The 15,897-nt window shown below is 40.8% G+C and overlaps 1 protein-coding gene across 6 annotated transcripts in view; it reads right to left on the bottom strand.

Moving 5' to 3' along the window:
* Positions 1 to 15,897, bottom strand: part of MIPOL1 (mirror-image polydactyly 1) — a 342,087-nt gene that overhangs the window by 288,456 nt on the left and 37,734 nt on the right. For 3 of the 6 annotated variants that reach the window (XM_059710910.1, XM_059710871.1, XM_059710904.1), the window contains exon 2: positions 15,338 to 15,393. The exons of the other annotated variants lie outside the window; for them this stretch is intronic. The gene's annotated coding sequence lies outside the window, so the exon portion shown is untranslated. The remainder of the gene's footprint in view (positions 1 to 15,337; positions 15,394 to 15,897) is intronic. 6 annotated transcript variants of the gene reach the window in all.

Below are 15,897 nucleotides of genomic sequence, written 5' to 3'. Positions count from 1 at the left end.
AGGGAAAGCAAGAAGAGGTTCAGGGAGAAAGAATATGAATGAAAGTGGCCCCACACCTCAGCTCTCAAAATTTAAAACAGCATATACCATCTGACCCCTCACTTCCACTCCTAACAGTATTTAGAAAAGTATTTAAAATATTTAACATATAAAGATATTCATTAAAGCAGTATTTACATGAGAGAAACTACTCATGCTCTAGTCACACTGTACTTTTTTCCGTTCACTGAACTCGCCAAGGTTTTTCTTTTCTCAGAACGTTTATATTTACTATATCCCCTTTGCCCAGAATCCTCTTTTCTATATTTCTAAACCATTTTTCTCATTTTAGATCCTGCTCAAAAGTCAACTCTTCAAAAAAGTTTTGCCCAGTTACCCTATTAAATAGTAGACATATAAGATTATCTATGCTACTGCCTTCAGGGAACTAATCTGTTTGGGGTTTATTTCATTGTTTTTGATAGTACTCAGTATGTGTGTATTGGGCAGACAGGTAGATGGACAGATGGACAGATAACTAGCAGAAAAACAGACCTAAGATAAATGTTTATCAATAGAATACTGGTAGCCCTTGCCGGGTGGCTCAGTTGGTTGGAGTGTCGTCCCATGCACCACGGGATTGAGGGTTCGATGCCCGGTCTGGGTGCGTATGGGAGGCAACAGATCAATGTTTCTCTCTCACATTGATGTTTCTCTCTCTCTAAAATTAATAAAAAGATACCTTTGGGTGAGGATGAAAAGAAAAACTGGTAAAATAAGTAAGAAAGGCAAGAAATATGCACTATGTATGGAAGATTCTTTCTTCAAGTATTTGCTAAGTACCAATATACCAGTATTATGTGTCAGGAACTATTCTAGGAGTTAGATATAAAATGGTGACTAAGACAAATGAATTTCCTGCCCAAAATATGTCTTGAGCCAAAACAATATAGGCACAGAACATGAGTAAATTAAAAACAGGGAAAAGTAAAATTATATTCACAGGTGCATACATGATTGAACAGTATTTTTATCGAGAAAAATACATAGGAAACTGTCAGTGGAAACTATGAAGAAACAGCCTAAGAGATGAGGTGGAGAGAGTGAGAGAATGAAGAAAAGCAATATTTCTACTTCATTTTATATCTATCTGTAGAATTTCACTGTTTTTACCATGTGCAGTTATTTTTAATTTAATAATTAAATATTTATTAATAACTTTGGAACTGAACAGGAAACTTGAAGGAAGCCACATTCCATCTGAGAGATCCAAAATAAACAAAAGGAAGTAATCTATGATTCCCTTGAAACTCTGAAAAAAATTATTATTGCCTAATTAACCTTTATAGTTATACTTTGTATGGTTGTTTTCTTGCTTGCTTGCTTTAAGTACAGTGAAAAGTTCAAACCTAACTAATAAGTGGCAAGAATATTCAGAATAAAGAAGTTAAAAATTAGTGAGTTTCTGAGAATTAAGCAAATAGTTCTTAAGACAATCACATTTCTTGTTCAATTAGGGGTTGTTTACAATAGTCTTAGTGCTTAGGATTCTAAAGTTTAAATATTTATAATAAAGTAAGTTGTTTTACATTATAACACTATTGTATGTTTGTCACAGATAGTTCCCCTGTGTTATATGCTTTAGTAATCAAGAAATTATTTTAAAAAATGAATTCCTTCCCACCAAATTAAGACGAAATAAATATTTGGTATTTAAAATACATGTCTTTTACACTTTCAAAACTTCAAGGGCAAAACAATATACCACTTGAAATACTGCAATAGTTTCAGTGCCAGTTATAAACAACACTTTGAGAATGAAGATGGACTATTGATATATTTTTAAAAAGTAAAACATTAAAACTAGTATTATTTTCAGAGATACAGGATTAATAGATACAGGATTTTCTAAAATGTCCAAGAACATTTTGCCCTAGGCCAAACTGAACTAAATCACTTAATCTAGCACAGACTCAAATATAAAGAAAAAGTCAGGTTATGGACTACTCTGACTCTCTGTAGGAACAAACAGCCTGTTTTCTTAGATTCCTGTGGGTGCCAAGTTCTGATGCAATGACACTTTCACACAAAGGCTTTCATTTCCATATAACCAACTGAAGTTTTGGCAAATTAAAAGTAAAAAAGTATTAGAGAAAGTTAAATCGATATACAATGACACCTGATATGAGCAACCATTTGAAACAATCAGACAACAGCTATTAGAAAATGTCTTTCTCAAATAAAGTAAAAATAATCATACATGGTCTTAATTCATACATCATAATGCATAATAACAAATTTTTATCAAAAGGCATATATATATATATATATATATATATATATATATATATATATATATATATATATATATACATATATATATATATATATGAGCCCGGCTGGTTCACTCAGATGATGAGTGTTGACCTATGAACCAGAGGTCACAGTTCGATTCCCAGTCAGGGCACATGCCTAGATCACCGACTCGATCCGCAGTAGCAGGAGGCAGCCAATCCATGATTTCCTCTCATCACTGATGTTTCTATTTCTCTCTCCCTCTCTCTTCCTCTCTGAAATCAATAAAAATATTTTTTTAAAGTAAAAAAAGCATATATGTGAGAATCAATATGCTCTAATAACCAGTTATATTTCTCATTTTGAACATCTGATAGCAATTCATACATTACATAATTAATGCAATGTTTATATAATTTGCTAAAATTACAATATCTAATCATTCCTAGTGGACAGTGCTGCATGCCAACTATGCACTGTACTTTTTAAAATATAATGTTAAAAACAACTTCTTATAAAATATAATTACTAAAACCAAAATCTTTGAGAGTGAAATAAATGTTAGGTTTAAAACTCTAATTTCTTATTCAATATAAAGGAAGTCAAGTCTTCAGTCTTAGTTATTTGAGGAACTACAATAGCTTGTAATTTCTTAAGAATCATTCTTCATAAAAGTTTTCATTAATGGAAAGCATTTAATAATAGTATGGTCCTAAAGTAGATGTTTTAGAATTAAGGTAGATTAAAAGTACAATATAGATGCCATCTTGAAGAACAGGACTGCTTGCAACTAGGATCCTAGCCTCACCACCACCCAATCTGGTCTCAGATGAAAGCCGCAAGCCGGGACCCTACAACCACTGGGGACAAAGACCAGCAGACCCACGGACACCAAGACTCCAGACATCCCGGACGCAGATTACTGTGAGTCACGGAGCCCATCCCCCTCCCTGCTGGCCCACTGCAGTGGCATAGGACCTGCCAGAACAGATCCACGCAAGCAGACTTCCTGCCGACACAGGGAGGCTGTGTGACTTAACTTTGACTCTGGGCATGCGGACACTGGGAGTTTGTTTCCTGCAGCACAAGAGTGGGCTTCCCTCCGAGACACGGCGACTGTGCAACCCACACCCCCAAGAAGACCGGGGACCCTGATTCTCTGCATGAGAGGCAGCAATGAGCACCAGTGACGTGACTCTCAGCGCGCACATGTGGGGACTCAGTTTCTCATCATGCATGCACGGGATCCCTGATTCTTAGTGCATACACAGTGAGCGACTGTGACTCCAATTCTCGGCACAGGCACACACAGGGACTCTGATTCATGGTGCGAGGCCCCACCAAGTGACAGAGACTCTGATACAAGATTCTCGGCAAGTGCACATGAGGTCTCTGACTCCAGGCATGCACTAGAGGACTCTGATTTTGGCATAAGGCCGTGGGGACTTATTCTCACCATGGCGCATACGGGGTCCCTGATTCTAGGTGTGCAAATGAGGCCACACTGAGCACTGGTGACTGATTCTTGATATTCCTGGCTCCCACCGACCCACGGCAGCCTCGCGTCTTAGTGTCGGAGCTTTTCAGTGACACTTGGGTGGCATGACACTTCCACTGCACACGGCTCAGGCCCCCACAACTTGGCGTTTGGACCTTATGGTGATAGTTAGAATGGGGAGACAACGAAATAATCCCCAGAGGAAAGAAAAAGGATTTGCCAAGAAAGAAAATAAGTGAAACTGTGACATGCAATATGACAGGAAAAGAATTCAAAGTGATCATACAGTTCATAAACTGGATGTATGAGAAAATCAACAATCTATGCAAAAATCAGGAAGAAATCAAAAGTGATATTGCTATGATTAAAAATTCTATGGAAGGTTTCAACAGTAGACTAGAAGAAGCAGAGGACTGAATTAGTGCATTAGAAGATAAGGTAGAGAAACAAGCCCAATCTGAACACCAACTGGAGAAAAAAATTTAAAAAAGAGGAGAGCCTAAGGGAACTTTGGGACAACATGAAATGAAGTAACATACGTATAATAGGGGTGCCAAAAGGACAAGAAGAGCAGCAAGGATTAGAGAATCTATTTGAAAAAATAATGATAGCAAAATTCCCTGATATGGGGAAGAAAAATGTCACACAAGTACAGAGAGTCCCAAGCAAGATGAATCCCAAAAGACCCACATTAAGACACGTCATAATTATAATAGCAAATGTTAACGACAAAGAGAGAATATTAAAGGCTGCAAGAGAGAGACAGAGTTACCTACAAAGGATCTCCCATCACATTATCAAATGATTTCTCAACAGAAACACACCAAGTTAGAAGGGAAAGGAAGGAGGTATATAAAGTGTTCAAAGCAAAGGACTGAATCCAAGAATACTCTATCCAGCAAGACTATCAATCAAAATTGAAGGTGAAATCAGGAGATTAGCAGACAAAAAATGCTAAGGGAGTTTATCACTACCAAGCCAGCAATGCAAGAAATGCTAAAGGGAATGCTGTAAAAAGAATAAATAGAAAGGGAGGAAGGAACACAGGCATAAAGTACAGAAATGGCTACAAATTAGTACCTATAAATAACAACATTAAACATAAAAGGATTAAATGCTCCAATCAAAAGACAACAAGTGACTGAATGGATGAGAAAACATGACCCATATATATGATGTCTACAGGAGACCCACCTCAGAACAAGGGACTCACACAAACTGAAAGTGAAGGGATGTAAAAATATCTATCAGGCAAATGGAAATGAAAAAAAAGCTGGGGTAGCAATACTTATATCTGACAAAATAGATCTCAAAGTGAAGACCATAATAAGAAACAAGTAAGGCCACTTCATAATTCTAAAGGGATCGATACAACAAGAGGATATAACTCTGGTAAACATATATGCACCCAATACAGGAGCACACAAATAGCTAAAAAATCTTCTGGAAGATATCAGGGGAGAGACTGACAACAATACAATCATAGTAGGAGACTTTAATACCCCATTAGCATCACTGGATAAATCCTCCAGACAAAAAATTAGCAAAGCAAAAGCAATCCTAAACAACTCACTAGATCAAATGGACTTAACATCCTTAGAACATTCCACCCAAAACTACAGAATATACATTCTTCTCAAGTGCACTTGGGACATTTGGGACATTTTCAAAGATAGACCACAGGCAAAGTCTCTCCAAATTCAAGAAGACTGAAATCGTATCAAGCATCTTCTCAGATCATAATGGCATAAAATTAGAAATCAACTACAATAAAAAAAAATCACAAAAATTCAAACACTTGGAGGCTGAATAGCATACTATTAAACAGTGAGTGGGTTACCAAAAAGATCAAATAAGAAACAAAAAACATCCTGGAAACAAACGACAATGAAAACACAACAATCCCAAATCTTTGGGACACAGTGAAATATTTGGAAACAGCCTAAATGCCCATCAGCAGATGAGTGGATTAGAAACCTGTGGTACATCTACACAATGGAATACTACACTGCTGTTAAAAAGAAGGAAGTCTTACCATTTTCAACAGCATGGATGGAACTGGGGAGCATTTTGCTAAGTGAAATAAGCGAGTCAGTGAAAGAAAAATACCACATGATCTCCCTCATTTGTGGAATACAAAGAACATTAAAACTGATGAACAAAAATAGATACAGAGGCAAAGAAGCGTTGAACAGAAGCGGGAAGGCTGGGGGAGGGTTGGGGGGTAGGTAAGAGATCAACTGAAGGACTTGTATGCATGTATATAAGCATAACCAATGGACACAAGACACTGGGGTGCAAGGGGAGAGGGCATGTGCTGGGGGGTAGAGGAGGCCAGGGAAAGGTCAATGGGGGAAAAAGGAGACATATGTATTACTATTTGTAATACTTTAAACAATAAAGTAAAAACAAAATAAAATAAAAGTAAAATATAAAGGAAATATATTTGAAGCATCTACACTAATAAAAGACAAAGATGCTAATTGACTGTACCTTTGCTACACTCAAGCCACACCCACAAGCCAATCAGAGAGACTATATGCAAATTAACCCAACCAAGGTGGTGGCCAGCAGCCATGGACCTGAAGCAAGCAGGAGGTTTGGTTGCCCTGGCGATGGAGGAAACCAAGCTTCCCACCTGCCCTGGCCAGCTGTGGCCTCCGCAAAAGGCAACAAAGTTTCAATTATAGAAGATAAATAAATCCCAGATACCTGCTTCCAGCCAGCCTCCACTGGGAGCTTGGATGGCTGGGGGTTGTGGCCAGCCTGCAAACAGCCATCAGCCTCTCACCCAGGCTGGGCAGGCACCCCAGCGGGGACCTCCACCCTGAAGAGGCTGTGGCCAGACTGCAAAACAGCCATCAGCCCCTCACCTAGGATGGCCACACCCTCATGGGGTGAGGGTCCCCACTGGGGGGGCTTGGACAGCCTGCAAACAGCCATCAGCCCCTCACTCAGACTGGCCAGGCACCTCAGCAGGACCACGCCCCCACCCTGAAATGGGTGTGGCCAGCCTGAAAACGGCCCTCAGCCCCTCACCCAGGCTGGCCAGGGACCCCAGCGGGACCCCCACCCTGATCCGGGACACCCTTCAGGGCAAACCAGCTGGCCTCCACCCGTGCACCAGGCCTCTATCCTATATAATAAAAGGGCAATATGCAAATTGACCCTAACAGCAGAGCGACTGGGAATCACTGGTTACTATGACACACACTGACCACCAGGGGGAGACGCTCAATTCAGGAGCTGCCCCCTGGTGGTCAGTGTGCTCCCACAGGGTGAGCTCTGCTCAGCCACAAGCCAGGCTGACTGCTGCCAGTATAGTGGTGGCGGTGGGAGCCTCTCCTGCCTCCTCAGCAGCGCTAAGGATGACCGAATGCAGCTTAGGCCTGCTCCCCTCTGGCAAGTGGACATCCCCCAAGGACTCCTGGGCTGCCAGAGGGATGTCTGACTGCCAGCTTAGGCCCATCCCCCAGGGACCAGGCCTAAGTCAGCAGGTGGTCATTCCCCAAGGGGCCCCAGACTGCGAGAGGTCAGAGGCCAGGCTGAGGGACCCTCCTGAGTGCACAGATTTTTGTGCACCGAGTCTCTAGTCCTATATAATAAAGAGCTAATATGCAAATGGTTGTCACACCATCATGCCCTTGTCCCCAGGCCGGGGGACCTGAGGCTGCACCCCCCCCCACCCTGCGGGGCTTGACAGGGTTGGGGCCAGCCAGGTCTGGGTCTCACGCAATTTTGAGGCACACATGGGTAGGCGGGGACTTGACTCTGGGTTCCACGGAATGCCCCAGACTCTGACAGAAGGGAGATTTTCATATATATTTTACTAATTTTCTTTCATCTCTGACACTTCTATTACAGAGAAAGGGCAAATAGCAATATTAAAGTATTTCCTCTAATTCCCTTTTAATGTTCATGAATTTCGTGCACCAGGCCACTAGTATGCATATAATATGTATACATATACATATATATAAATTTCCTTCAATAAAACTTTATTATTCTTGCATTTAAAATTATAATTTCAATTATAAATTATATGTATTATATTATCTCTTCTGTTCATCACACTACAGAGTTCCTTAGGACCTAAAAATATATGTTCACTAAAAATCTATTTCATAAAGTACCTTTTTTTAAACACTGATCTTTCATTTTAAAAAAAATTAACTTCTTTTAAGAAAATTCTATCTCTATGATGTGTTGATTTATATAAATAATCACAATTACTACAAAATTGCTTCATGCAACTTGAATAAGTTGACATTTTACAATACTAATAGATGTAAGAAAACCTTTTATATACTGTGAAAAAATTAAGAGAAACAAACACTGAACCTTACCCTTTCATAAATACTAAAATCTTACAAAACAGCAATCAAAAATGGCACTAATAAATATTATGCTGGAGTGGGAGTAGGGCATAGAGAAAGGGGTGAATGAGCAGGATTCACAGGTCAGGCAGAATATGAGGGTGTAGATGAAACAAGATTAACTAACAAGAACCCTGAAGAATAACTGTTGAAGGTTGGTAACGAGTACATAGAGGTGTATTATTATGTTTCTCAATTCTTGGATGGTTATAATTTTCCATAATAAGTAGTTTAAATACATATTGTTATTAAAAAAGAGAGAATATACAGCATTATTTACCTTGTAGCAAAAGTCATTAAGTAATCTTTCAGAGAGGCAGCAATGAGTATTTCATTTTATATTACAATGTTATGAAAACGCCATCAAAATCATGCATGACTGATACGACACATAACACATATGTACATACATACACAATATATATCATGCAGCAAATATTGCACAACATCTTTCATAAAAAATATATACACATACTCCTCACATGAATTCTATACTACATGCCATCTGGAGAAATGCCTACAAATTTAATCTTAGTATATAGGAACTGAAAAGAAAGAATCAGCTGAGGGATATGTACTTTTATATTAAAATGCTTTAGAATTATTCCTTGACCTTAAATTTGGCAACTTCCTGAAACTAAGACCTTATGTTGACAATAACCTAGTGCATATGGGAAATAGGTTAGGTAAACTTTGTCACCTTTAGCAAATATTTTCCTCATCAAGCTACTTAGATAGAGACCATCTGCTACACCCTAAGCAACATCCTGGTTAGCTAATCCTTCTGACTTGCAATATAAGTAACCAAGTTTATAATTTGTTGGAGTCGTAACTACATGAATCATTCTGTGTGCTAAACAAAAAAAAAGTGATGAAAGATTATCAAGATCTAAATAAGTGGAGGCATACCATGTTCATGAAGGAAGATTCAACAGAGTAAACATGCCAGTTCTCCCACAAAGTAACCATTATATTTAATACAACATCAATTAAAATCACAGAAGCATATTTTATAGATATAGACAAAGTGATTCTAAAAATTAAAAGAAAATTCAAAGGAACAAAAATTGCTAAAATAATTCTGAAATGAAGAAAAAATTTAGAAAAAGCACACTACCCAAATATTTACTATAAAGCAACAATAATCACGACAGAATAGTATTGGGGGGGAAAAAAGACACCTAAATCAAAGAAACAAATCAGGGAGTCCAGAAATAATGCCAAGTAAATATGGCCATTTAATCTCTAACAAAGCTGTAAAAATAATTCAGTGATAAAAGGCTCATTTTCCAACAAATAACTGTTGAAATATCAGTTTATAAAATAAAAAATATTAACCAGGAACTAAACTTTACACCATATATGGGTAAAATGAAATGGGTCAGATATCTAAACGAAAGAAGCAAATGTATAAAACTTTTAGAAAATACATAATGAGAAAAATTATAAAATTCTGATATAAATAAATCTAAGATCTAAATAAATAATGAGATATTACATGTATATGCAAAGGAAGATTCAATATTATCAAAATATCAGTTCTGTCCAACCTGAAGTATAGAGTCAGTGCAATCCTTATCAAAACCCAAGCAAAGTGTTTTGTGACTACTGATAAATTAGTTTTAAAAGTTTATGTGGAGAGACAAAAGACCCAGAATATGTCAACACAATACTAGTATTAAAGAAGAACGAAGTTAGAAGACTGACACTACCCAACTTCAAGACTTGATGGTGTGGCATTAGTGAATGAATAGACAAATAGGGCAACGGAACAGAGTAGAGAGCCCAGAAGTAAACCCACACAAGTAGAGTTAAGTGATCTTTGACAGACGAGCAACAGCAATTCAATAGAAAAAGGATAGTTTTCAATGCAGTGCTGGAACAACTAGACATCCACATGCAAAAAGAAAAATCTAGGCACTAAGTATACACCTTTTACACAATTAACTCAAAATGGATCACAGACCTAAATGTAAAACACAAAATAATAAAACTCCTAGAATACTTTAATATATGAATATCTAAGTAGTCTTGGATTTAGCAATGACTTTTTAGAAACATCAAAAGCATAATTCATGAGAAAAATAGGTAAACTGGACATTAAAATTAAAAACTTCGGTTCTGTGAAAGACACTGCTAAGAGAATAAAATAATAAACCACAGACTTGAATAAAATATTTGCAAAACACTCATCTGACAAAGAACTAATATCCAAAATATGTAAATAATTTTTAAATCTCAAAATGATAAAGCAAACAATCCAATTTGAAAACGGGCGCAAAAGATATGCTTATAACACTCACCAAGAAGACATACAGATGACAAATAAGTAGATGAAGTATGCAGAATATCCAAAGTCATTAGGTAATTGTGAATTAAAACAAGGAGATAACGCTACACACTATTAGAACGGCTGAAACCCAAAATACTGACAACACCAAATGCTGGCAATGATGTGCAGCAACAAGAACACTTATTCACTATTGGTGCAAATATAAATGATACAGCCACTTGGGAAGACAGTTTGGAACTTTCTTACAAAACTAAACATACTCTTTCCATACTACCCAGCAATCTCAATCCCTGATGTCAATGCCACTCCTTGATATTTACCCAAACTAGTGGCCTGGTGCACAAAATTCATGTGGGGGAGGGTTGGTTTCCCTCACCTTGGCCTGCATTCTCTCCAATCTGCAACCGCTCGGGGGATGTCCGACCCCCTATGGGATGGGGCCTAAACCAGCAGTTGGACATCCCTCTTGCAATCCATGACCAGTGGCTCCTAACCACTCACCAGCCTGGCTGCCTGATTGCCCCTAACCACTCTGCATGCTGGTCTGATCACCCCCAACTGTCCCCCCACCCCCACTGGCCTGATCACCCCTAACCACCTCTGCCTCAGCCTCGCCACCGTGGCTTTTGTCCAAAAGGATGTCTGGAAGGTCTCCCAGAAGGTCTCCTGGTCTAATTAGCATATTACCCTTTTATTAGTATAGATGAGTTGAAAACATATGTCCACACAAGCATCCATAAGAAATTATTAACAGCAGCTTTATTAATAACTAGAGGCCCGGTGCACAAAAATTTGTGCACTCGGGGGGGGGGGGGGAGGGGAGTCCCTCAGCCCGGCCTGTGCCCTCTCGCAGTCTGGGACCCCTCGGAAGATAACGACCTGCTGGCTTAGGCCTGCTCCTGGGTGGCAGAGGGCAGGCCCAATCCCTAGGTGCAGCCCCTGGTCGGTCGGGCTCAGAGCAGGGCCGATTGGGGAGTTGGGGCGCCGCCCCCTGTCATGCACAGAGCAGGGCGATCGGGAGGTTGTGATGCCACCCTCAGTCATGCTCAGGGTAGGGCCGATTGGGGGGTTGGGGCACCGTCCCATGTCACACTCAAGGCAGGGTCGATGGGGGGGTTGCAGCGCCACCCCCTGTCACGCACAGAGCAGGGCCAATCAGGGTGCTGGGGTACTGCCCCCTGTCACTCACAGAGCAGGGCTCATCAGGGGGGTTGGAGCTCTGTACCCTGTCACGCACAGAGCAGGGCTGATAAGGGGGTTGGGGCGCCGCACCCTGTCACACACAGAGCCGCAGGGTGATCAGGGGGTTGGGGAGCTCCCCCCTATCAGACACAGAGCAGGGCTGATCAGGGGGTTGGGGCGCCTTCCCCTGTCACGAACAGAACAGGGCGGATAGGGAGGTTGTGGCCCCACCCCCTATCACACACAGAGCCACAGGGCGATCAGGGGGTTTGGGCGCTGCCCCCTGTCATGCTGATCCCGGTGCCAGGAGGCCTCGCGGCTACGCTGATCCCTGTGCTGGGAAGCATATTACCCTTTTACTATATAGAATAGAGGCCTGGTGCATGGGTAGGGGCCGGCTGGTTTGCCCTGAAGGGTGTCCTGGATCAGGGTGGGGGTCCCCACTGGGGTGCCTGGCCAGCCTGGGTGAGGGGATGATGGCTGTTTGCAGCTGGTCACACACCCTTCAGGGTGGGGGTCCCCACTGGGGTGCCTGGCCAGTCTGGGTGAGGGGCTGAGGGCTGTTTTCAGGCTGGGGGTGACTGAAGCTCCCAACCGTTCCTTTTTTTCTTTTTTTTTTTTTAATTCTGGGCCAGCTTTAGCTTTGAGGCTTGGCTCCAGCTCTTAGGCCTCCACTGCTGAAAGTAGGTTTCTGGCCTTTGCTTACAATGTTGCAATCCTGCTGGCTGAAGCCTGGCGGACTAAAGCAGGTTTCTAGGGTTTTGTTTAGCTTCTATATTTGTTACATAGTTGCTTAGAGTTGCAGCTCAGAGGCCTGCAGTGGCAGGTGGGGAATGTTGGAGTCCTCCATCACTGAAGCAAGCAAGCCTCATGTTAGTTTCAAGCTGCCTGGCTGACGGGCACCATCTTGGCTGGCAGTTAATTTGCATATTGCCCTGATTAGCCAATGGGAAGGGTAGCGGTCGTACACCAATTACCATGTTTCTCTTTTATTAGATAGGATTACCAAAATCTGGATGCAACCAAGATGTCCTTCAATAGATGAATGGATAAACACATTGTGGCACATCCGTACAACTGAATGTTATTTGGCAATAAAAAAAAATGCTCTATCTAGCCCTGAAAAGACATGGAGGAACTTTAAATGCATATTTTAAAGTGAAAGAAGACAATATGAAAAGGGTATAAACTATGGGATTACAACCATATCATGTTTTCAAAAAGGCAAAACTAGAGCAATAGTAAATAATCAGTGGTTGCTGAGGGTGGGGGAGTGGGGATGGGAGCGTGGAGGGAAGGGATGAATACTAACTAGAGTCCAAGGAACTTTTAAGGCAGTAAAACTATTCTGTACAATATTGTAATGTGAATACATGTCACCACACATTTTCCAAATCCACAGAATGTACAACACAAAGAGTGAATCCCAATTTGAAAATGGACTTAAGTTAATAATAATGTATTGATATTGTCTCATCAATTGTAACAAATATATGACATAATACAAGATGTTAATAATAGGGGAAATTGGGGGAGGGGAGTAAATGGGTATATGAGAATTCTCTATAACTTCCAATCAACTTTTCTATAAACCTAAAATTTCTCAAAAAATGTATTGATTTTTTTAAATGGTTCATAAATGCAAATGAAAACATCAAATCTACAATTTTTAAATAGAAGAAAATCTTCATTAGGAAGAATTCTTAGAAATGACACAAAAAACACCATCTACAAAGGAAAAAATGATAAATTTCACCTATCAAAATCTAAAACATTTGCTCTGCCAAAGAACTGCCAAGATTATTAAAAGACAGGTTTCAGAGTGGAAAAACATGTGCAGATTATGTATCTGACAAAGACATATGCAATATAATGTATCCAGAATATATAAAGAATTGTCAAAATGCAACAATGAAAAACTATAATCAAAGGACTTGAATAAACACTTGTCCAAAGAGGTTATAAAGATGGCATATGCAAGTATAGTGTACTTGATAATAGTAATTAGAGAATATTAAAACATGATGAGATACTATAATTCACATGTGAAAGACTAAAATAAAAAATACTGACAATATCCAGTGTGGATGAAGAGCAACCAGAGTTTTCACACACTGCTGATGCAAATACAAAATGCTACAGCCAATGGGAGAAATGATTTGCCAATCCTATATAATACAGAGGTAATATGGAAATTGACCATCACGTCCTCGCACAAGATGGCTGCTCCCATGTGGCCAAAGATGACCGCCCCCATGTGGTCACAAGATGGCCGGCAGGGGAGGGCAGGTGTGGACAATCATGCCAGCAAGGGGGGTGGGCAGTTGGGGGGGACCAGGCTGGCACGGGAGGGCAGTTGGGGGCCAGCAGGCCATCAGGGGAGGGCAGTTTGGGGCTAGATCAGGCTGGCAGAGGAGGGCAATTGGGGGTGAGATCAGGCCAGCAGGGGAGGGCAGTTCAGGGCGAGATCAGGCCAGCAGGGGAGGGCAGTTGGGAGCGACCAGGCCGGCAGGGGAGGGCAGTTGCAGGTGACCAGACCTGCAGGGGAGGGCAGTTAGGGGCTACCAGGCTGGCAGGGGAGGGCAGTTGGGGGCGACCAGGCTGGCAGGGGAGGGCAGTTGGGGGCGACCAGGCTGGCAGGGGAGGGCAGTTGGGGACGACCAGCCTGGCAGAGGAGGGCAGTTGGGGACGACTGGCCTGGCAGAGGAGGGCAGTTGGGGGCAATCAGGATGGCAGGGGAGCCGTTAGGTGTCGATCAGGCTGGTGGGGGAGTGGTTAGAGGGTGATCAGGCTGGCAGGCAGAAGTGGTTAGGGGCAATCAGGCAGGCAGGCAGGCGAGCGGTTGGGAGCCAGCAGTCCAGGATTGTGAGAGGGATGTCCGACTGCCGGACATAGACATCCCCCGAGGGGTCCCAGATTGGAGAGGGTGCAGGCTGAGCTGAGGGACACCCCCTGCCCGCCAGTACACGAATTTCATGCACCAGGCCTCTAGTTCTTACAAAATTAAACATGTACTTTACACCTGACCTAGCAAGCTTACTGCTGGGTATTTACCCTAAAAATGAGAACTCATGTCCTCCCAAAAATCTGTAGCAAAAAACTCAAAACAACTCCTTTGTCCTTCAACCTGTGAATAAACACACAGTTGTACATATATATAGTGAATGGCATACTGCTCAACAACAAGGAAGAAAATTCTTGATCCACACAACAAATTGGGTAAATGTCAAAGACATTAAGCTGAATGAAAGCCAGCTTCAAAAAATTACACTTATGATCCCATTTATAAAACCTTGTTGGAGTTATGTAACTACAGTCATGGACAAGAGAGTGGTGCTTGCCAAGGAGAATAGGTGAAGGGAAGGTGTGATTATAAAGGAGAGCACCAGGGTATTTTCTGAGGTGAAAGAATTGCTGTGTATTCTTATTGTAGTGGGGGTTAATGAATCTTTACAAGTGTTAAAATGCACAGGACTGTAGACCAAAGTGCATGGCAGCATTATTCATAACAGGCAAAAGATGGAGACAACCCTATGGTCCACCAAGAGATGAATGGATAAACAAGATGTCATACGTAGATGCAATGAAATATTATTTAACCTTAAAAAGAAACAAAATTCTGATACATGGTACAACATAGAAGAACCTTGAAAATATTAAGCCAAGTAAAATAAGCCAGATATAAATCAACAAACATTTTATGATTCCACTTACATATGATATCTGGAATAGTCAAATTCATAAAGAAGTCAAACACTTCTTACCAGGGACTGTGAAAGAAACAATAAAGGAGTTATTGCTTATGGGTACAAAGTTTCTGCTTGGAATGATGGAGCAGTTATAGAGCTGTATAGTGATAAAGATGCCCAACAATGTGAATATATGTAATGCCACTAAATTGTACACTTAAAATGGTTAAAATAATAAAAATCTGTTATATACATTTAACCACAATCAAAAAATTCATAGGAATATACAGGTGAAAAGAAATCAATTTGCATGATAATTAAAATGTAAAATTAAAAATAAACTGTCAGACTTGATTTTTCTTTTTATTTATTATTTTTTAAAACATATGTTTTTTATTGACTTCAGAGAGGAAGGGAAAGGGAAATAGAAACATCAATGATGAGAGAGAATCATTGATTGGCTGCTTCCTGCATGCCCCCACTGGGGATCAAGCCTGCAACCCAGGTATGTGCCCTTGACTGGAATCGAACCTGGGACCCTCCACTATGCAGGCCAATGCTCTATCCACTAAGCCACACTGGCTA

This window comes from Myotis daubentonii, chromosome 1, assembly GCF_963259705.1.
Source record: "Myotis daubentonii chromosome 1, mMyoDau2.1, whole genome shotgun sequence".
In the NCBI taxonomy this organism is placed as follows: Eukaryota; Metazoa; Chordata; class Mammalia; order Chiroptera; family Vespertilionidae; genus Myotis; species Myotis daubentonii.
Note: the sequence above shows the minus strand (reverse complement) of the source record. Positions and strands in the feature narration are given on the sequence as shown.